Source organism: Tenrec ecaudatus, chromosome 7 (genome assembly GCF_050624435.1).
Source record: "Tenrec ecaudatus isolate mTenEca1 chromosome 7, mTenEca1.hap1, whole genome shotgun sequence".
Taxonomy (NCBI): Eukaryota; Metazoa; Chordata; class Mammalia; order Afrosoricida; family Tenrecidae; genus Tenrec; species Tenrec ecaudatus.
The window spans coordinates 49,477,020-49,500,700 of NC_134536.1; positions in this window are offsets into that span (position 1 = coordinate 49,477,020).

Here is a 23,681-nt window from a genome sequence, read left to right on the forward strand (position 1 = left end):
CCCTCAACACAAGAACACTTTGTCCTAATAATCCGGCACTCTGAGATTCTCACCTTCCCGACACGATCTCTAAAGACAAAGTGGGCGCATAAGCAAATGTGATGAAGGAAACTGGTGATGCCTGGCTATCAAAAGAGATAGCATCTGGGGCCTTAAAGACTTGAAAATAAATAAGCGGCCATCTAGCTGAGAAACAACAAAGTCCACATGGAAGAAGCACACCAACCTGTGTGATCATAGGGTGTCGATAGGATCAGGGATCAGGCATCAAAGAAGCAGAGCAAAAGATAATAATGTGAATGAGGGGGAGAGTGCAGAGTGGGGACCCAAAGCCCATTTGTAAGCAATTGGACATCCCTTTATAGGAAGGTCGTGGGGAGAAGGCAGGCCAGTCAGGGTGCAGTATATCACTGATGAATCATACAACTTTACACTGGTTCTTTAATGCTTCCTCCCCCCTACACACACACACACACACACACACACACACACACACACCATAATCCTAATTCTACCTTACAAATCTGGTTAAACAAGAGCATGTACATGGGTATAGATAAGAGCTTGGAACACAGAGAATACAGGACAAATAACCTCCTTGGGACCAATATTGAGAGTAGTCATACCAGGAGGGTAAGGAGAACGGTTCACAATGACTGATCTATAACCCCTTCCAGGAGGATGGACAATAGACAGGGAGATAAAGGTAGACATCAGACAGTGCAAGACACACACACAAAATAATAATTTATAAATTATCAAGGGCTCAAGAGGGAGGGAGGGGAAAAATGAGGAGCTGATACCAAGGGCTCAAGTAGAATGAAAAAGCTTTGAAAACGATGATGGCAACATATGTACAAATGTGCTTGGCACAATGGCTGTATGTATAGATTGTAATAAGAGCTGTACGAGCACCCAATAAAATTATTTAAAATTTTTTTCATTCATGTTATTATAGTAGGGAGAACACTCCAAATCCAAATATCAGAGTTTCTCGAAGGGTAGTGCAGTCCTGGAATTTATAGGATAGAGATATAGGTTGGGTTATTTTACAGTTGAAAATGATTTTGCAATCAATCAGAAAGACTTAGTAAATTGAGTGGGAAATGGTAATTTCAGAAAATAAATACTGAAGACAAAGAATGAAAGCAATCAAAAGTCAACAACTGTCATATAAACATTAGTTACAATGTGAAAGCCAAAATCTATCAATAAATGTTCATAGTCTGATATATTGTGATCTATTTGTATATCTTCCATCTTGAATGGAAATTCAACCCCGGTGTTATTTTGTAACATGACAAATATTGGGTCGCTGAGCAATGGAAACTTTAAATGTTGAGACATTTCACTATACAAAATAAAAAAGTAACATTCATTAATAACATCATCAATTACCTTTGAAAACCTTTTTATTGGAAGTCTCTTTGAGTTGGTAATAAGATTTCCAAAATTCTAATTTTTCTTTAAATCTGAATTTTATCATTAGCAGCAAATATTTTCAGTGGTATTCCTTGAAGTAAAGGCTCACTTTGTTCTTTTTTTTTTAATGAGACAATGTCTGCCAAATCTGCAAGTTCAAATAACTAAAGTTAACATATTAGTTCGAATTTAAAATAAAACTGGTGCTTCATGAAACAGAAGTGGGTGATGGTGGTGGTATTACTGGTGTAGCGAGTGTAGCACCAAGTACCAACAGTTACAGAAAGTGTCTTTCCTGTAGATGAGCATAATCAGCTGTTGATTGGCATCATTCACATAATCATTTCTTCACAATGAATATTTTAAAAGAGTACTCATAGGCAGAAATTTAATAAAATTAAAATTTTAATTGCTTTATCAAAAATATTATTAATTATTTCTTGATTGTGAGAACTTGGTGATGAAATAGCTACTGATACTGTTTGATGCTGACTTGATTTATGAGAACAAGACAAAACAAAAAGAACCCCCTTGCTTTTGTATCATCCGTGTAAATATTAATGCATTAATGAAATACAAAAGTATTATTTTTAAAAGAGCTTTGACTTTGAATGGGTTTTAAAAGTGTTAGAAAACAGTTTGATTGTTTTTGTCAGGTGCTACTTAATATTTTTCATTAATATTTCAAACTATTAAAATCTAGATTTGTGTAACTCTTTGTTGTTCTTATTTCGTTATAAACTATATGAAATAATAAACAACCTGCTATTATTTTTTTGAGGGCTCCCAGGAGCCTAGTCATCAAACCATACTTTTGAGAATGACGGATTGAGTTTGATAACTACATAATTTAGAAATAAAAAATGACATTCCATAGACAAAATCTCGCTTGTGTCCTCCTACCTTATTTTTAATGTCTTCAGACAAGGAACGCATTTCCCAGTTCACTATCACTATGTTGACTCAGCTCCTACAGGACTTAGTGACAGTACCTAGTCTAAATAGACATTTGACTCTTTGACCACTGCCAAAATTTAGCCTTGCCAATTCAATAAGACATTACAAGAGCTAAAGATAATTTGGGGAAAGCCACTAAATGCAGACTGCATGTTTATTAACCTTGAACATGTAAGAAAATCTTCTGGACACAAGAGCAAATCAATGCAGTTATGGTGACCACAAGTAATAAATGATTTCTAGACATCAATATTATTAACTAGAAAATATCCGACTACCCACTGCCATCAAGTTGATTATGATTCAGGGTATTTCTAGTAGGTGGCAATGAGCCAGTTCCAACCCAGAGCTACCTTATTTGTGTGCAACAGCATGAAATACTGCCTGCTCCGATGCTGCCTGCACAATTACTGTTATTTGCTGGAGCCTATTGTAACAGCCACTTGTTGAGGGTCTTGCTTTTTGTCACTTCCCTCTGCTTCATCAAACATGATGTCCTTCTCCAGGGACTAGTATTTCCTGAAAAACTATCCCAATTATGTGAGGTGACAGGTCCCCATCCTTGCTTTGAAGGAGCATTTTGTCTGTACTTCTAAAACAGATTTGCTTGTTCTTTTGGCAGTCCATAGAGACTTTTCCCCGGAGAAGGACATCATGCTTGGTAAAGTGGAGCGACAGCAAAAAAGAGGAAGTTCCTCAACAAGATGGACAGACACCCTGGCTGCAACAATGGCTCAGGCATATGATCAATTCAGTGTTTCGGTCTGTTGTGCACAGGGTTGCGATAGGTCATAGCCACTGTATGGCCCCTACCAACAACAAGTACTTTCAATCTCCTTGCCACTGCCAGAATTCAAATGCATCAATGCTCCTTTGGTCTTCTTTATCCATGTCCAACTGTGTTGTCAAGGAGTTCATCTTACTTGGATCCACAAGCAATGTTCACGAAAGCAGCAGTCAAGAAATCCAAAGTTGTGTTGCCATGGGTATATCTGCTGCACAGATATTTTTAGAGTGCTGAAAAGCAAAGTCTAAATTTAAGGACCAAGGTGCACCTGACCCAGCCATAGGCATTTTCAGTTGCCTCATATGCATGTGAACATTGCATATTGAAAAAGGACGATCGAAGAAGAATCGATCCATTTGAATTGTAGGACTGGCAAAGAATATTGAAGACACTATGGAATCCTGAAAGGAAAACTGGTCTGTCTTTGACAATGGGTTCAAGCATGGGGACAATTGAAAGGATGGTGCAGGACTAGGCAGTGTGCTACCTTCATTCATAGGGTCACTATGAGTCAGAACAGACTTGATGACACGTAGGAGAAACAACTGCATCAACTTAACTCCTTGGTCTTTGGATTGACCATGTGAAAAAAATGGGGAGTTGATTATGATTCATGAATATGTATATTCATACTTTATGAGGGGGGCTCCAAAAAACTTGTGGAAATGGGAGTTAATATAATCGATTTTTAATTTTTTTAATTTATTTATTTTTAATCATTTTATTAGGGGCTCATACAACTCTTTTTACAATCTGTACATACATCATTTATGTCCAGCACATTCGTACATATGTTGCCATCATCATTCCCCAAACACCTGCTTTCTACTTGAGCCCTTGGTATCAACTCCTCATTTTCCCCTCCTTCCCCATTCCTCTTCCCCCTGAACCCTTGATAATTTATAAATAATTATTATTTTGTCATATCTTAGGCCATCTGATGTCTCCCTCACCCAGTTCTCCACTGTCTGTCCTCCAGGGAGGAGGTTACATGTAGACTTTGTCTTCTGTTCCCCGTTTCTCCCTCTCCCTCCCTCCACCTTCCCAGTGTCACCACTCTCACCACTGTTCCTGAGGGGCTCATCTGTCTTAGATTCCCCATATTTCCAGTTCCTATCCATGACAGTGTACATCTTCTGGTCCAGCCAGTTATGTAAGGTAGAATTGGAATCATGATAGTGGGGGAAGGGGAGGAAACATTTAAGAACTAGAGGAAAATTGTGTGTTTCATTGTTGCTACACTGCACTCTGACTTGTTCATCACCTCCCCCACAGCCTTTCTGCAAGGGGATGTCCAATTTCCCCCAAATGGACCCTGAGTTCCCACTCTGCACTCCCCCTCATTGACAATGTTATGATTTTTTTCTTTGATGCATGACACCTGATCCCCTCAATGCCTTGTCATCTCACAGGCTGATGTGCATTTTCCATGTGGGCTTTGTTGTTTTTCAGTTAGATGGCTTCTTGTTTATCATCAGGTTTTTAAGGCTTCAGATGTTATATCTTTTGGCAGCTGGGCACTATCAGCTTTCTTCACCACATTTGCTTGTGCATCCATTGTCTTCAGAGACTTCAGGTGCTATACCTTTTAGTAGCCGGGCACCATCAGCTTTCTTCACCACATTTGCCTGTGCAGCCATTGTCATCAGCGATTGTCCCAGGTAGGTGAGCATCTCAGACTGCCGAATTGTTAGGACAAAGTGTTCTAGTGTTGAGGGAGTACTTGAGCAGAGGCCCACTGTCCATCTGTTTCCTTAATACTAAACCTATAAATATATGTACATAGATCTATTCCCCCCTCGTCATATATAAATATATTTATATCTGTATTTCAATCTCTATAACTACCCTTTGCCTCCTACTTCTTTCCTCTGTTTCTTTGTACTTTTCTCTTGTCCCACTATCATGTTCTGCCTTCATTTGGGTTTTAGGAATTCCTCTCGGTTACATTGCCCTTGATGCAGCCCTGCCAGACCTCCCACACCCTCCTTGACACTGATTTTAGATCACTTGTTTTTCCCTTGTCTCTGGGCTTGTTAATACCCTCTTCCTTTCCCCCGCCACCCATACCTCCATGTCCCCCCAGAACTGTCATCCCATTGTCCTCTCTTTTGGCTTGTTTATTCCACCTCTCCCTTCCAGGTAGACATGCTATGTATTATCGCAAGACTGAGTATCACGAAGCAGCAACAGAAAGTAAAACAATAGCTACAACAACAACACACACACATACACACATAAACATATGAATAGTTCAGGGTCTGTTTGTTTTCCTTCACAGGTGCTTTCCAGTCAAATCTGATGGGGTGCCATGCCCTAGCACCACCTCTATCCCTGGGGACTTCATTGCTCTGCTTCCCCCGCTGCTCTGCTGCATGCCCCCATAGACTGGCTTCAGCATGGTGAGCTCAGGGTGGGCACAATTCCTGCTATGTGTCTCTAGTGTTTTCCCCAATGGTGCTATGGGTCAATGAGAAACGCTGTGTCCCAGAGTGGGGCCAGAGCTGTGGTCATCTCTGTGCATTGCTGTTCTGAGCAGGAACATTGTCCTCAGGGCTTGTTGGGCCAGGATGTGAGTCATTTTTTCTTTTTTTCCCCCTATGCACCCTCATTGACTCCTCTGTGCTCTGACCAGACCAGTCCCTCTTCCCCTCTTCTAGAGCTGTAGCATCACTGCTGTCCTCTGAAGTGAATTCTTCTTGGGGGGAGGATAGTGCTGTCCACTTGTTTGGTAATGGGCTGGCCCCTCAGGCCTCTCTGTCGGTTCCCTGCTTCATGTCAGTGTGTTGCGTTCTTGTCTTGGAGCTCCGGGTTGAAGTCTTGTCGCTCTTTCCCTGTGAAAGCACAATCAACACTCTCTCCCTGTGTGGGTTCGTGCCCTGTTCCCCCGGCTACCGCTACCTTTTTCCATCCTCCCTTTTAATGGGCTACCATATGCATCCTTGGGTTTAGTCTGGCCCCTGCCATATTACCTGGGCACCCCCCTTCCGGACGTATGTATACAGCATCTTCTTCCCTATGCCCCTTTTGAATATTTTTTTAGCTTACCTCAGCAGACTCATGGTATACTTGCCCTTTTGTGCTTGGCTTACTTCACTCAGCATAATTTCCTCCAGCTCTTCCCAAGCAGCGATGTGCTTCATGCATTCATCATTGCTTTTCAGGGATGTGTAATACTCCATTGTATGTATGTACTAGTTTTTAATCCATTCGTCTGTTGATGGGAATTTGGGCTGTTTTCAACTCCTTGCAATTGTGAACTGTGCTGTGATGAACATTGGGGCACAGATGTCTGGCCGTGGGTTTTTTTTGTGTCTTCTGGGTATATGCCCAGTAGGTGAATTGCTGGGTCATAAAGTAGAAATAATCGATTTTAATGAATCCATGAACACCTCTCATATAAAAAAGTATGTGTGTGCATAAACTGAATTTATTCCAATTTTATAGTGTTTCCAGTTTGGCAGACACAGAGTTGAACATTGAGGATACAAAGATAGGGTTCTCGTTTTTTAAGTGTCTTTTGATCTGTTAGGGGAAATAGATTTCATTAATTCTCAATGCTGAGGATCATAATAGAGGCATACAGTGTGTGCCAACAAAAAACGAGGAGTATGTAATTCAGGGCATGATGAATGTGTCTATGACAGTTAGGAAATGTGCAATGGATAAGTGACAGTTATCTGGCTTTTGAGAATATTAGGAGTTTTCTAGGGAATTAGACAAGGAGAGCATTCCTGGCAGAGAAACAACATGTGCCAAGGAGCAATTGCAATGTATGAAGAATAAGTATGTCTAAATCACAGCTACAGCTTTGAACAATTGCTATGTCTTCTACAAATTAGACAAAAAATAATAATAGTTCAGAACACCGACAATACATTCAGAGAGACCTGGTGGCATATGGGTGCAAAGTGCTTGGCTGCGAAGGGCAGGTCGGCTACTGGCACAAACCAGCCCCTCAGCAAAAGAGAAACATGTGGCAGTCAGCTTCTTAAAGATTTAGAGCCTTGGAAATTGGACAGGGCAGTTCTAATACATGCGAGGGTCCCTGAGTTGGAATCTTCTTGACGACAATGGGTTTGGGGATAGTTCCTTCAATGTCTTTGTTGGTAACTTATTTTGTGTGTGTTTTTCATTCTTTCCTGCCACAACTTATAGCAGCGTTGTTCTGCTAGACAGCGTCCCACATTCTAAAGAGCCCTGTCTTTTACAATGTTTCTCTGTTCCTCCTCCTTCCACTCACGTGTGTCTGCTCCACCACTAGTCATTATTTGAAGGTTGCCTGCCTGGTTTTGCACTGTGTCTCATAAAAGCTCAAATGCCTAAGGGATTTTATAAAAATGTTTTAGATATACAAAATAAATGTTTTATATATACATGTTTTATATATACATTTATATGATCTAACTTTTAAAGAAAATCACTAGCAGCTATAATAAATTTCTTCTTAAAAACTAATAAAATAAAACTTTTTTAGCAAACAAGGCATTAATATCAAACCACCTGAGACTATTATATTGGAGATACCTTGTGCTGTAAAGGAGGAAATCAATACAAGTGAGAACTTCAAGATAGTCAACCCTTCAAGAGATGCCAAGGGGAACGAGAATGAAGAGTCAGGCTGACCTGGGCTGGTTTTAAAAACCAAGACTTCATTGCAAAAATATTTTATTGACCTTTGAAATAACTAATCATCTGTATATTCAAATGTTCAACAATAGATTTAACTTAATAATTCACTTATTTTAATCTGATATTTTCTATAAATAGAGCGAGTAATTAAAATATTTTTTGTCATTTGTTTTTGTTTTCCATCTCTTGGAATCAGGGTATGTATACTTATTCCAACCATTTATTTTTCTCTCTCTCATGTCCATTTTTAAATTTAAATTTAAAAATTTCCATCTTAAATCATTCAAGTTTTATTTTGTGTGTATCAAGAGATGTGTGCCTCTTAAATTCCTTGAATTTCTATCCCTTTTTATCAATAATAATATCTATCCATTTTTCCTTGGTAATATCTTCTATGGTTCTTTCTCTCCTTGTGCATTTCCCAAACCACCGACATAGGAAAAAATAGACCACACAAATATTCCATTTAACAATACCATCTTCTGGGCAAAGGAGAAGCTTCGCTCAGAGTTCTCACATGAAGTTCAGGGAATAGAAGCCTGAGACACGGCGCCCAAGACTCAGTACTGATGCCACCACTGGGCCAGCCATCAAGAGAGCGCATACAAGCTCCTACCTGTCCTCCTTTTCAGTATATGTGCTGCCGAAGCCAGCGCGGCTCTTTCCTTTTAGAGAGATGCCAAAGTAAGCCCTTTGAAGGTAGAGCACTGCTGTTCTTTTTATTTTGAAGCAGTGACTAATTCTGCCCACACGTACATAAGTCCAAATCCATGTCGTGTCTAATGATTTTCCTTCAGCACTAGACAAATGACTCTGTGTTCAAAAGTCTTATCAAGGACAAAGGAAAGAAATCAACGTATGCCATTCGAACTCCCACAAAGACACCCACTTCATCTTCACAACTTTAACCATAAGGAATGATTTATCTCAGATTTTCAGATAAAGAAACGGAAACTTAGAGACAGAAAGTATCTTATCTGAGGGCATATCGTACTTATAGGCACAATTCCTGAGTTCTGCCCCTTCCAGTCGCCATCAAACCCCTGGCTTACATCACTGTACGAGACTCCATTGCCTGGAAAGCATCTAACATTGAGCCTGCCGCACAGAAGCACAGAATAAATGCTGGTTCTCATTAACACTCTTTATCATCACTGCCAACAGTCATCACCACCCTTACCAGGGTCACCACCTCAGCATGAGCTCCTCTACTGGCGGAGGGTTATTCGTCCTACCTCAAGTAGCAGAAAACTAAAGTTCGAAAAGGACAACTATCTGTCCTTGGACTCTGACCTCTGTTTTTATAGCTGCCAAGCTCTTTCAACTATTCCATCTTACCTCTCACAGAATCGTTTTCTATTAATCGAGGACTTCATTTTTTATGGTTTACATTGGTGTGCTTTTCCTCAGAAACCAGAGCCAAGGGAATATGAGTAAGGTAGTGGTTAAAAGCTGGGAGCAGTGAGTCAGGCCTCCTGGCCCTGGCTGTCCATGAGTGTGGGTTTCCACATAGAATATCTGTATGAACTGGTTACAGAAAATGCGTCTACTGTGTAACCCGAACTGGGACAGTCTCCTCTTCATAGTACTCCCATTTTTGGATACTTATCCTTTAGTTAATTAAGAAGTATATATTTGTGATAAAAAATGCCACTCTCTAAATAAGCTTCAAATCTTAATTTGTTAAAAAAAGAAAACCAAAAAGCATATAGACACATATATTCTCAGCCATAGAAGAACTACAACTTCCAGGGTTTTAGGGTTCTACTTGTAAACTACGTGTGTTTTTAAAATTTATACTCATAATTGAGTACAGGATCCTATATAAATTTAGTTCAGCAGATCCATTTGTTCTCTCTGCTGTGATATTCAACAATGTATTGGGAAGATTGTGAATATAACCAACTGACTCTTAAAACCCAGTTCGGTTCTATGATGTCTATGCAAAATCAGCGTTTTGAAAATGAGGATACCCACATGATTATCCATGCGTCCTGGTTTGTCCATGTTGAAGAGTAGTAGAGTTGGTTTGGGAGCCACCCAGTCAGCTCTGTTGCACAGCAACCTTATGGACACAGAACCAAACACTGCCCGGCCTAGTCATCCTCACAATGGTCGCCACTTTCCTCCCACTTGCCATTGCCAATCCATTTCCTTGAGAGGTGTCTGTTTCACAGAGCCTCTGCTTTACCAAGTGTGCTAGTTACATAATCGGTTGTCAATTTGAGGCCTAAGAGTGAAGGGGTGGAGTTTAGCCTGTCAATCATATTGCAGCTTGATGACCTCATTTGGAGGCGCTAAGGCAATAAATAGCCCATTGGAAGCGAAACACGCTCATTCCCGAGAGACTCTCTACTGACAAGACACATGGAACTATGCTGACGGCGGTGAGAGCCCTGGACCTGGAGTTGCTACGTGGAGAGCCCTGCCAGTGCTGAGATGCTTCCACCATCACTGGCTACACAAAACTATCCACCCACTGGCTTATGGTCTTCCTGCCTTCAGCATCATTGCATGTGTTTCATGAGTCTGAAGAGGATTCTATAGATTGGTATTGGACATATGAGCTACTATTGGACTTATGGACTTGAGCTGCACTGGGCTGGGATGTTTTCCTCAATATTCAGTTGCTCTTGTATTTAAAGCTCTTTCTGATATACATAGGGTCTCCCTGGATTTGTTTCTCTAGTCAGCCCGGACTAACACGCCAAGCATAATGTCTTTCCCCAGGTACTAATCTCTCCTGATAATATGTCCAAAGTATGTGAGACAAAGGCTTACCATTCTTGCTTGCAAGGAGAATTCTAGTTGCATTTAAACTAGAATTCTAGTTGCAAAAACGGAATTATTCTTCTTGATGTCCATGCTATATTCAATATTCTTTGTCAACACCATAATTCAAATGCATAAGTTCTTCTTAGGTCTCCTAAAGATGTTTACCTGTGTTTTCTTGAATATCAAAAGGCATTTGACTGAGTCAAAACAAATTCTGGATAGCATTACAAAAAATGGGAAACCCAGACCACTTCGTTGTGCTCAGGTAGAACCTCTACCTAGGAAAGGCAGTCACTGCCTAGTTCAAAATCTGTAAAGGGGTAGATGAGGGTGGCAGCTTTCACTATGCGGATCCAATTTGCACGTTAGGCAAAGGGTAGAGAATATTAAGAAAAGCGGCATTGAGCTTTGAGGAAGACTCATTTCCAGCCGTGATGAGCAGATGACTCGGCCGTGGTTGCTACAAGGGAAGAGGCGCTGAAGCACTTACTGATAAAGGTCAAAGAGCACACGCTCAGTATGATACACCTCAATGTCGGAAAATAGAATCCTCACAGTTGGACAGGTAAATAGCATTCTGAAAAATGGAAAAACTATATTAAACTTCTCAAGCATTTTATTTCACATATATCCACAATTAACACCTACCGGCACAGCAATCAAGAAATTAAATGATAATATCACAGGGGACAAGATGCTCACCAGACCTCTTAAAGTGCTAAAAAGCCATGATGCCACTTTGCTTACGAGGGTTTGCCAGCCCCAAGCCAGATCTGGTATTTTCAATTGCTTTGTATGGTGTGTAAGATCAAGACCGTCACGGGAACGACCATTAATAAGCCACTAATTTCATTATCCACATCCACACTTTGTCTCCAATTTGTATAGCAATCGACAGAGTTTGGGTAGCACTATAGGGTAAATGGTGGGCATTGTGTACTTTTAAATATAGGAATAATTTTAAAGGCAGATGTGCATTTGTCTAGCATAGTTCTAATAACAATCAGGTTTTAGTAAAAACATCACATAGTGCTAGCCAGTTGTGCTAATCTCATGGGAAACCACAAAAGTAACTATAAGAACTTCACGAAAACAAGGTTTATGTCTGCTACTCAGCATGGTGCCCAACAAACTAGATAAATATACAGTAAATGAATAACTGACTGAATGAATATAATTGCATTTGTATTGGTGCAAAAGTACCAATGATTTCAGCAATTAAAGAACTCAATTTGTCATTTCAAGTGTTTATGGGGAAAAGGGGAAATGCTGACGTCCCCCTGGATCATTGGTACTAAGGGACTGTGATATTGGCTCTTGGTAAGATGTGATGTTGTCTACAAGTCTTTTAGTGGGCTTTGGAGTGTTTCTACAGTGAATTCAAAGTAAACAAACATTTTAAAGATTCTCTTTCTTACTGTTTTTATATACCTTGCTTGTTTTATTTATAGCCTCTCCTTTTTCAAGGAAAATAGAAATACCGCAGGACACATGTCAGAACCTATAGAATTCCATCTGCTATGATTGAAGGCAGTTGTGAGTTCTGTAAATTAGTCCCTGACCTCAGACTGCCTGGGTACGGCCGCCGAGGACTGCGGCCGAGCACTCACCGCCTAGAATGCAGTGACTCAGCACTATGGGTTTTCATTCCGAGCAAAGTGACTGACTCGCGGTGTGACCTGAAATAATCCTTTAGTGACTCAGTTTCTTCAAGGAGAATAGTTCTCATAAAATGGAAAGAGGGACTATTATGAGCCACATCTGAGGTTAATAGGCATGTTCAGTTGTAGGAGGCAAAGCATTGTAGATGTTTATAGCTTGATTCCTCTTTCTTTCATAGGTGAATAATTTAGGGACCCTGGTAGAGCTGAGAGATAAGGAATAGTTTGGCAACCACAAGATGGGTTATCTGATCCACAGAGATTGACCTTCCTGAAAGCCCTCTTTAGGATCACTGTGAGGCAGAATCATTTTGATGGCAGTGGGTGAAAGCCTATTTTTGTATGTAAGGCAGATTTTTGTAAGAAAAGATTTGTTTGCACAAGGTATATCAGCAACACTTGAAAATATACAACTTGTAATACATAAAGGTTGCAATTATGTAATATTAGCAATGCCGATTATTTTTAATGAGTAATGTAATAACTAGCACATATATAGTACTCAGTATTTGTATACACTGTATGTATTTTGAAGACAAAAATATGTACTTAAGCTCATTATGACAATTAAATATTCCCTGGACTTAGGGATGAAATCTGTCTGTTTTTTGTTTTTTTAATACAGCAAGTGACAGGAAGATGGCATTGCAGAAAGTTCTTGGTTTCTCCTTTTCTGCCTTACGAAACGTCCTTTAACCCCGTCGCATCTGATACCTTCATTACACCTTTAAACATATTCTTTCATTTTAATTTAAAACGTATCCCCAAGTTGCCAACAGTGAACTTCCATGCCTAAAGTTCGTTTTTTCAATAGGCGAGTTTTCGGTCTCTGTTGGGCTCGTGCTTGATGCGTCAGAGGCCGCAGGCGGAGTGGCGTCTGTCTTGATGGAGTGCCTCGGAAGTGTGCGCTGCGAACCAAGTGTGAAACTTAGGCTCACGCTAGGGGACAGAAAGGAAGACCTTTTTGAAAGGCTAACCGAGATAACATGTTCCAGCCAAGTGATAAATAAACCCAGAAGAAAATGAAAAAACAAACAAACAACAACAACAAAAACCCAGACTAGCTTTCAAGGAAGCAGAAAGCCGAATGAACAAAGATGCCTAGGTGTGCAGGAGTGTGGTGTGTCCCTGAAACAGGCACAGCCCATGTAGCCAAAATCTAATGCTGAGTGGACAGGTCCTGCAGGGACATGTGGGCCTAAAGAAGCCACTGGAATTTTTAATATAAATGCATGAAGCACTTTTTGTTAAAGTTTGCGGTGAATATTTTAGTTATTAACATTATAGTTATTTCTTTCTGATGGACTCTACATAAGATGTCCTGAAGGTAGCGGGTTAAGCACTGAACTGCTAACCACAAGTTTAGCATTTCAAGCCCACAGCAGCTCCGTGTGAGAACAATGAGCCTGTCTGCTCTCACAAAGAGTTACAGCCTCAGAAACCCTGAGTGGCGGGTCTACTCTCTCTTCCGAGGGCTGTTTTGAGTCAGAAATGACTCAATGACAATGGGTTTGTTATTAGTTTGACATGTAACATTATTCTTCTTTTTCATTTCATAGACAACCCAGCTTAGGCAATTATGTTTTGCTCTCATTTAATTTTTTTCCTACCTACCTCCTCTCGCCATTCTTTCTCACCTTGCAGGCACCTCCTCTCCTGCTCTTGATACACTTCGGGAGGTGGCATTGTTTCGAATGCTAATGTGGTTTTGAATGACAGTAGTGAGCTAAAGCTCATCTGGCTTATCCCTTTGTCCCTCAACACTGTGCTTTTAGCCTGCCTGCTTTGTTCTTTGGACACCCGGCCTATTCTGTCTAGCCCTGAATAGAATCCTGCATAATATACCCACTACATTTTGCTTATCAGTTCTCTTAGCAATAAACATTGAGATCAACTCCGATTTCCTAATAAAATGCACACACGCACTTCTGCGATGAACATTTTTCTGTATGTGCATTTATGTACCAGGGTTAGAGATTAGAATTTATGTTCTAGGCGGCACTGCTGAATCCTAAGACCTAGCCATACTCAAGCAATCTGTGTGCTTTCATATTGCTTTGCAGACTGGCTGTACTTGTTCACAGTTACATGATCAATGCTCAACACAGCTCTTAGTTTCCCATATCATCACTAGTACTTTGTTTAGTGCAACTTCATAATTTTGCTATTCTGATATCTAAATAGTGGCATATGGTCACATTTTAACAAGTCTGTAGTATGTGAAGGGGACTGAACTGAACAAGATTCTTGTTACCATGTTGTCCATGACGCCTCAATTCAAACTATCAGAGATGTATTCATTCGGGCAATGCTGCTTATGCAAATGCCTCATGGGAAGAGAGTTATTAGAAAGATAATGAATCCATCATTTTGAATTGACTAACTTAGGCATTCTAACTTGAATATCTAAGAGTATTTTGAAGAGACATAAAAGAAGGGTAGACCTAGATCGGAGAATAAGATTTTCTGAGTCCTATTCTGCTAGGAGTTGGACCCCTAACTGCAGATCAGCAGTCGGAAAGCCCCCGTTGCTCTGTGGAAGAAAACAGGGCTTTCTTCTCCTGCAAAGAGTTTCAATGCCTTGAAACTACCACAGATACTTCTCCCTGTCCTATAGAGTCATTCTGAGTTGTCATGGACTCAATAGCAGTGAGTCTGTTTGTTTGTTTGTTTGTGTTTGTTGCATCCTTCCAGGCTGTGGGTCTAGGGGACTGTCCTTGCATGCAAACACAGGCTGCCTGTCATCTCTGACACAAGATCTGTATTTTTAAGCCTAATGCTATATTCTTGTTTGTCTTATTTGTGGTCAGAATTAAAATATTTCTAGCTGATGGCTATTTGATGCTATCTTTTTATTACATTGCTTGCCCAATATCTTTGTTAAACAACAAAACAAAATATCTCTGTTTTCTTGCTATGATAATTATGAGTCCCCCAGCTGAGACAAGCCTTAGATATCCTCTGGTCCCTGTGGAAACATTTGATTTAATTACATGCTTACATATCGAGCCTGTGGTATACATGCAGCCACCACCATTCTTTCTGGGCGGCTGTTCTTCTCATCCTGCAGGGTCATGAAATTCCACAAGTGGGAAGAGAGCAAGTATTGGCACAGAGACAGGGAAAGCTAATAAAAAATATATATACAAAGAATGCAGAAGAGAATTTGGACATGTTGCTACTTTTATTCTTTAGTAGAAAATGCATTTGTAAAGCAATATATCTTGCTTTTACCAAAAATGAATTCGGAGACAATCTCAAGCTCTATAAAGAAAATATCTTCTCTGAATTTAGGATTAAATTTGTATTGCTATTACTCCAATCAGCAATATTTATGCTTTTAAACAAAACACAGCTACATCTGGTGGTAAGTCATAGGTGGTTGTGAGGTGCTATCTTGTCCATCTCATTCACGTCCCAACCCTGTGGACAAGGGCACAAACACTGCCTGCTGACAGGGGCGGTGCCAGCCTCCACGGCATGGCGTTGTGTGAGCCCACTCTTGAGGCCACAGGGCCACTCATCCCAGCTCATCTCACGGAGGAACCTCCGCTCTTTTGCCAACGACCTGCTTTGCCAGCCTGTCATTCTTTTCCAGGCTGTTCTGACAACATTTCCAAAGCACTCGAGACAATCTATCTAAAAAAATCATAGTTCTTAAAAGAAATACATTTTTATATTATTTAACTCAAAGCATTTTTTTCTTTATTTTTAATTACAAAGAACAGAAAACAAACCACCCTTCTGTTTTTTGAACAAAATCTTCATATATTCCCTTGCATGTCAATATCTAGCCTATTAGGGCCTGGCTTCTTGCATATTCAATAAATCAATAGTGACTGGCTTTAAAGTTTCTGGATCAATCCTGGCACGATCTTCACAACAATGAGAGATATGTTCTTTTCATCACTTTCAGTAGTTCAAAATGGTACCAAGAGCTAGAGGCATCATTGGGTGTTTACACGAGCTTGAAATTCATCTTGGAGAAGCAATTTATTTCCCTTTACACATTGTGAGAGGGTCCCAGTGTGAAATTAGAAGATTCTTCTGATGGTTTCAGTTGCATGTAGGCACCGATATAGTGTCTATAGTCTAGTCCTGGTCTCTGTCCACTGAGCCTGAACGGTGCACCTGACTATGTTAAGTGAAGACGAAGGATAGCTGATCAAACAAGCCAGTATCCACTGTCGTCTTAGTGACTCAGCCAGCAGCATTCTATAATCTCCTTTCATTGCTACTTAGCTACTTCTAAATGTGTGAGTGAATCTTTACAGACAGTAATGGGGTTACTGACTCCTTGGGGATGGCAGGGGATGTTGGGGAAGATGGAAAGTAAATAATGGGGACAAAAAGGAAGGAAGCCTTCTCAAAGTGATTGTGGTCATGCTTGTTCAACTCTTCTTGATGTGATTGAATTGTTGAATTATATGATATGTGAATTACATGCAAATAAAACTGTTGGGGGGAAACGTGACAGAGACAAAATTAGAAAAATACTGTAAAAAGGATCGTGAAATAGTGATGTGAATAAAAACAATAATAATCATATATCCTCATGACGGAACTTAAATAGATCAGGTTTCACGTTCTTAACTGCATTTATGACGCTCTATCATATAAAACATGTAAGCAATCACCTGTTCTGCCTAGTCCTAGGACCAAGTCTAAACTTTGAACTGTAATTTCATTAAAACAGAGTAAAGAATTGCCTTTTATCCTATTGCATGTGTCTATCAATGCGTAAAGAAATAAAACTAGACTTGTCTGATGGAATTCATTTTTGATGGGCTGATTTGGATGCTGGTGAGTAAAGTTTACATTGTTCGCATTTCTAAGTTATGATTCACACGCACCCTCCATGTCCTGTGTTAAATTGTTATAGCATCTGTCTACTCCTCATATTCTCCATGAATATTTACACAATTGCATCTATGAGGTATTTCATTATTTTGGAATAAAATTCCACCAGCTAGGCCAGGTGACCTGATGGATATTCTTGCTCTGGGTCACAGTGACCTTGTGATTAATAAGATAGACTCTACAGCCAGGGTTCCTGGAGTTGAAACCACTAGACCTGTCTTCCTGTAAAAGCTGCTTAACTTCTCTGTGTTTTAGACTCCTCATCTAGAAAATGTAGGGATACACAAATATATATATATATATTTAATATTATTAGAAATCAATGAGATAGTCTAAGATGACATGTACAGGAACCAGCAGCTAGTGATGCTGGGGCTGGCCACCAGTCCTCACATGGACAGCCCCTGCTCCAGAGGTCCCCTCCCAGGGTTAGTGCGCCTGCAGCACAGGTTAGCCTCTCCCGCTGCCCAGTTCTGTCTCTTCCCCTCTCCCTTTACTCACAAGGTTGTTCCCTGGTCGAAGGCTCCATAGACAAATGGCATCGCGGCCGCAGTTTTCAGAGCACGCTCCCGCAGCATGAACTCAACTCCGGAGAAGACTGGGGTGGATTCCTAGGGAAGTGGCCCTTTGCCCTCCTTCGGGAAGCAGCACCGAGGGAAAGAGGAAAATGGCTTTTCACACTCTTCCAAAAGAGTTTTGAGTCAAATTCATACTTTCCGTCTAAGTTCGTCGAATTAAATCATCCTCTCTTTCGAACTGCTTTGCATTCTCCACTTTTAATACATGCTTACAATGGATAAATTAGAGGAAAATAAAGAGTATAGGATAAAATGAAATCATGAATAGTCATCGCTACAAATTGAGATGAAATTATAGGTGTGATTTGTAAATCACTGCTTTCCTCATTTACCAAAAGAGTCGATACCCTTGTATTGCGCGTGATATGAGTAGTGCTAGCAATGAACTTGCCGTCTGTAATGATGTTTCTAACGCTGCCCCATGTCTATTCGTCATGCTGCTATTGGTAGGGGCTGTTGAGTTGCTTTGACTCAGAGCGACCCTATGTACAACAAAGCACTGCCTGGTCTTGCCTTGGCCCCACGATTCTTCTGTCTGAGTCTCTTGTGGCAGCCGTGTGTCCATCCATCTCGTTGAGGGGATTCCTTTTTTTTCACTGATGACTGCTTTACCAAGCCTGAGAACCTTTTCCAGGAACTGAGCTCTCCTGCAAACATATACATAGTACACAAGGTTAGCTCTCACCATCCTTGTTCCTCAGAAGCATTTGGATTCTACTGCTCCTCAGACAGATTTATTCATTCTTCTGGCCGTTCCCCAACTCTCAGTAGTCTTCACCAGCTACCATAGGTGCCAGACATTCACCACAGATCTTTTTGTGTGTGTCTCATTTTGAATACTAATAACGCTAACTTCTTTAGGCAATGATGATTACAACCTCATTTATAGAAAAGGAATGAATGCCCTGAGCACTAGAGAATGTCGTGTGAGGTCACAGAGCATATAAGCAATACATTCCCTCAGCAATGGAACTCAATGCTCATGATCTCAGAAATCTAAAATAACAACTCCCAAACCCAAACTACTGCCTTTTCCTGATAAAAAGTATCCTGTATATAACTTTGCTAAATGAGAGATTAGAGCAAAAACATCTGGGACCTCCTCGGGCTTTTCATATAACGTTGTTGTTAGGTGTCACGGAGCTAGTTCTGACCCACAGTGACCTCGTGCACAGCAGAGCGAAATGCTGTGCTTCTGCATCATCTTCACAAGTGCTCCTATGCTTGCGCTCATTGCTGCAGCCACGGTGTTGGCCCGCTTTCCGGGGGGACTTCCTCTATCTTGCTGCCCCTCTACTTTATCAAAGATGATGTTCTCCTCCAGGGATTGATCTCTCCTGACAATGGGTCTGGAGCAGGTAAGATCAAGTCTCGCCATCCTTCCTCTAAGAAGCGCTCTGGCCGTACGTCTTCCAAGACAGACAGTTTGACCTGTTAGCAATCCATGGTACTTTCAATATTCTTCCTCAGCACAGTTGAAATGCATTGATTCTTCTCCAGTCTTCTTTCCTCGATGTCCAACTTTCACATGCATATGAGGGAATTGAAATAATAGGCTTGGGTCAGGCACACCTTAGTCGTCAGAGTAACATCCTTGCTTTTAACGCTCTAAAGAGGTCTTGTGCAACATATTTATCTAGTGCAACATAAGTTTTGATCTCTTGATGGTTGCTTCCATGAACACTGATTGTGGATCCAGACAAGACAAAATAGTTGACATAGTTAACTTTTTCTCCCATTTATCATGATGTTCTCTAGTGGTCCAGTTTTGAGTTTTTGGTTCATTCTGAAGACTGCAATCCTTGATCTTCATCAGCAACTGCTTCAAGTCCTCCTCACGTCAGCAAGCAAGGTTGTGTCCTCTTCATAGGTTGTTAATAAGCCTTACTCCAATCCTGTTGCCACATTCTTCTTCACATAATCCAGCTTCTCTGATGATTTGCTCAGCACACAGAATGAACAAGGATGGTGAGAGGACAAAGTCCTGTCAAATACCTCTCCTGATTTTTAACCATGCACTCAGTATTCCCTTGTTCTGTTTGTATAGTTGCCTCTTGACCCATGGACAAGTCCCACACGAGCACAATGTACTATTGAATGTCTATTCTTCTCAAGGTTGTCCGAAGTTTGTTGTGAACCACACAGTTGAATTCTTGGCATAGCCAATAAAACAAACAAACAAGAGCCGTCAGATGAATCCTGGCTAAGAGCAAGGCCTACTAGAAAGATGTGTTTTCATAGTATATGGCATGACGTCTCATTTGACCTCCTTTGGTTACACAAGGAAGAAAAAGCAACTCCACCCCAGACCAAGGCAATTGCCACAAGTCAGAGGTCACTTATTCCTTTACCCTCTCCTTCTTTCCCCTGGTCTGACACCAACCCCGCTTCATCCTTCTGCATCCTTTCTGATACCAAGCATTCCTCCCATGACACTCTACTTCCCTACTGGGTTCATTAATTAATTGCGATGATCATGCAGTATTTAGATAATACAGATGATTTGGGGGGTGTATTAGGGAAGCTTACTGGTTAGAGCAAACAAATTCTAGAGCATCCTGTTCTATAAGCCAGCCTCCTTCCCAAAGGCTCCCAGCTCTACTTGTGCCGTGGGCCATGAAGCCTACCGCTCTGCATCATAGTCTTGGCGCTGCTCCTCGGCTCGGTCCCGAGGTCTCAGCACAGCTCCTCCACTCAGTGCTGTGGGCCCTGGTGCCTCAACTACCTTTGCCATGAGCTTCTCTGGTAACTCTTCTTTCTTCATGGTTGCAAGACTCTCTGTTCATGCTTCTGAGGTGACTCATGTTATGATTCTTAGAATGGCCAAACTAACCAATTACCTTACATAGAGTTTTCAGTATCTGTTTTCAAGTGTCCACCAGTCATTGGTGGGAGTTACAAAGATTATGGGCAGAAGAACTATAGCAAATACTTTTATTTTTCCATAATATGTCCTTCCCAAAGCTCTGATTTATATGTCATGAGTTACCAAGGCATTAGAGTCTCTACCTTAAATGACGTACAATGAGAAAGAAATACAAACAACTAGAATGAATATACGAGAGCTAAGAAGTGTTATTTTGAATATAGAGAAAATTGTGGTTTGAGAAAAAAAAATTAAAGTAGACCGCCAGTGAGGGAGATTCCGTTTGTAGAATTAAGAGGTGAAAGGAGAAAAGTTTCCAGACTGAGGCAAACCTTCCTTCAGAGATACATAAAATGCACCACATGCTTGATTGGTGAGCATGTTGTTGTTGCTGTCAGGTGTCATCAAGGCCGCTCTGACTCATATGGACCCAGTGCTCAACAGAACAGCCTATTGCTCAGTTCTGCGCCATCCTCACAATTGTTGTGATGTTTGAGTCCACTGATTCAGCCACTGTGTCAATCATCTTGTTGAAGGCCTTCCCCGTTTTCACTGCCCCTCTATGTAACAAGCATGAGGACTTCCCCAGGCACTGCTCTCTCTGGACAACACATCCAATGTATGCTAGACAAACAGCTCACCATCCTTGCCTTTAAGGAGCATGCTGGCTGTACTTCTTCCCAGAGAGCTGTGGTTTCAATGTTTGAAATTCACTTGTAGATCACCAAGGACTCCACGTCCACTGCAGCTCTGCTTGTCCTCCATTTTTTCAGCCATTCAGACCAATATTTAGATCAGAAGGGTAAGGAATTTGGAGGGTTGTGTTTTGATGAAGCAATTTTAATTTTATTTTTTAAATCTTTTTGTGCGTGTGTGTTTAAAAATCCAAGACAGATCTGTTTGTGTTTTTCTCTAGTCTGTGACTCCTCTCCTGCCTCTCTAACCCATGGTCCCTAAAGCAAAGTTGTGGGCATGACATAGTCAAATAAAATTACTAGTCATAGATTTATTTTATTTTATTTTACTGAACCGTTGTGTTCTTGTGCACCTGCATGAAAGTTGAAGAGATTTTTAATGACGTTGTATTTAAAATAGTGGGGAGGCCATCTAGATAAAATGATTCAGCCTAAAGTGAAGCTAAAGGCTCTGTGGCTGAAAATAAAATTGTTTTTTTATGATTTGTTTTGTAAAATTAACTTAGTCACTCTGCCTTCTTAGAAAGAATCCTGCTGGTTTAGTGGTTCAGTACTTGGCTGCTAACAGAAAGGGCTGTCAGCGTCAGAGGAGCGCGCTGCATCTGCTTCTATCAGGCTGCCGTCTCGGAAACCCACCATGCAAGTCATTTTCACATCCATGCATTTTTATCAGTGACACTGATCTCCTTTGGCTTTCTACAATGCTCTTCATAATCTGTGGCCCTGCTACCTGTATGTACATTGTTTTTTCTATGGAGTCACCGTTTATTGTATGCCTCATGTTTTCCTATCTAAGTCTGTAAATACTGCGAACCAGAAGCACACACACACACAAGGAAATATTCCCCAAATGATTTCAAATCAAATTTATTTTTCTGTAATTTGATTTATAGGTAATGCTGAAGAAAGAATCAGGAAATGTTTTTAAATAGCTCTTAATTACTAACAGATGAAAACATATTGGCTAAGTTTGGGCATGGAATTCAAGCAGCTGATTATGTTGGAGATGTAATTGCATGCTAACTAACAAACATGGTACGCCCCCTCTTTCTAGGCTGGCCCACCCAGAACTTTCTGGGTTCTCATTTGTGGGTGCCCAAACTTCCACACACTTGCACAATCGGTGGCTGGCAGCATTACAGGAAGCAGGAAGCAGAGTGACCTAGCTGCATATACCAAAGAATGTTTAACCTTTAAAACTTAATGAATTAAAAATACCATTTGCAGACAGATATTATTCTACTTTGTAAACACGTGTCTTTGATTTACTCCATCAAGTTTGGAAATAAGTGACTTTTTTTCTGAAGGATAGTATCAGGCCACGGTAGATCTTCTTGCTTTCCAGAAGGTCCTGTGCTTTGATTTTGAGTTTGCCTTACTCTCCCTTGAGTGTTACTGGGTCTGGGATCATCAGTGATGGAAAAGTACAGTTCTGATGACACAAAATGCAGGGACTATGTGAGAAAAATATTTTGACATATTGAGATCAAGATATACCTGTCTACAACCTTGATTTGCTGGAGTGCTTGATATCGACTGATGCTAAGTGCTACAGATAGGAGGGCTGAAAAAAAAAAAGGCACCAGTGTCCAGAGGAATGTGACAGTGACCAAGAGAAGTGTAGGCATGTTCACTTCATTTAGAGACACCCCCCTAAGCATAAACACCAAGGCAGTCTGCTTCCATAAAGATGACTGGTCTCTATCAAGTCCAGTGACTACGAGACCATTGAGTAAAACTGCCCCATAAGATGTCCAATGCTGTGATCATTATGGAAGCAGACTACCACATCTTATCCTGATGGGGTCAAATGGTAAATCTTCCCATTAGTAGCCAAATGCTTTAATAACAGCACCCTGGAGCTCCTTGGAAAAGCAGACTTGGAAAGTTCTACTCTGTCCCCAAGGGCCATTATACATCTAATTCATTCAACAGCAATGGGTTTTATGTTAAGTTGTGTTACAAACACTAGGCTAATGTGATGAACACAGAAGTAAACTCACAATTAACATGATAGTTTCTGATACTAATACGTGCAATAAAGAGAATGTATGGGAGTAAGATGACACCTAATAATCATGTCAGGAGAAGGGGAACTACAGTCCTGCATTTGATAGGGGAAACCTTCTCTGAGGAAAGTTCCCATGAACTGGGAAAAAGGGATAAAAAGGAGCCACCAAAAAGGAGAGAAAAATGTTTTCTAGATAGAGTGTGCAAAGGCCCTGAGTCAGGAAAACTCATTATTGACTTCTTTCAATAGGAAGCATGGAAAACAGATTAGTGTCAAGTGGGAAACGAGCATATAAAGAAAGGGAGATAGTTGTACAAAATGGGGAGTTGTGAATTAAGCAGAGGTTTGTAGAGTGTCATTTAAAAAGTGGACTATTCTAAATATAATGAAAAGCTTATGTAGGATGTAAAGCTGGAGAAAAATCTGATCTTATTTAT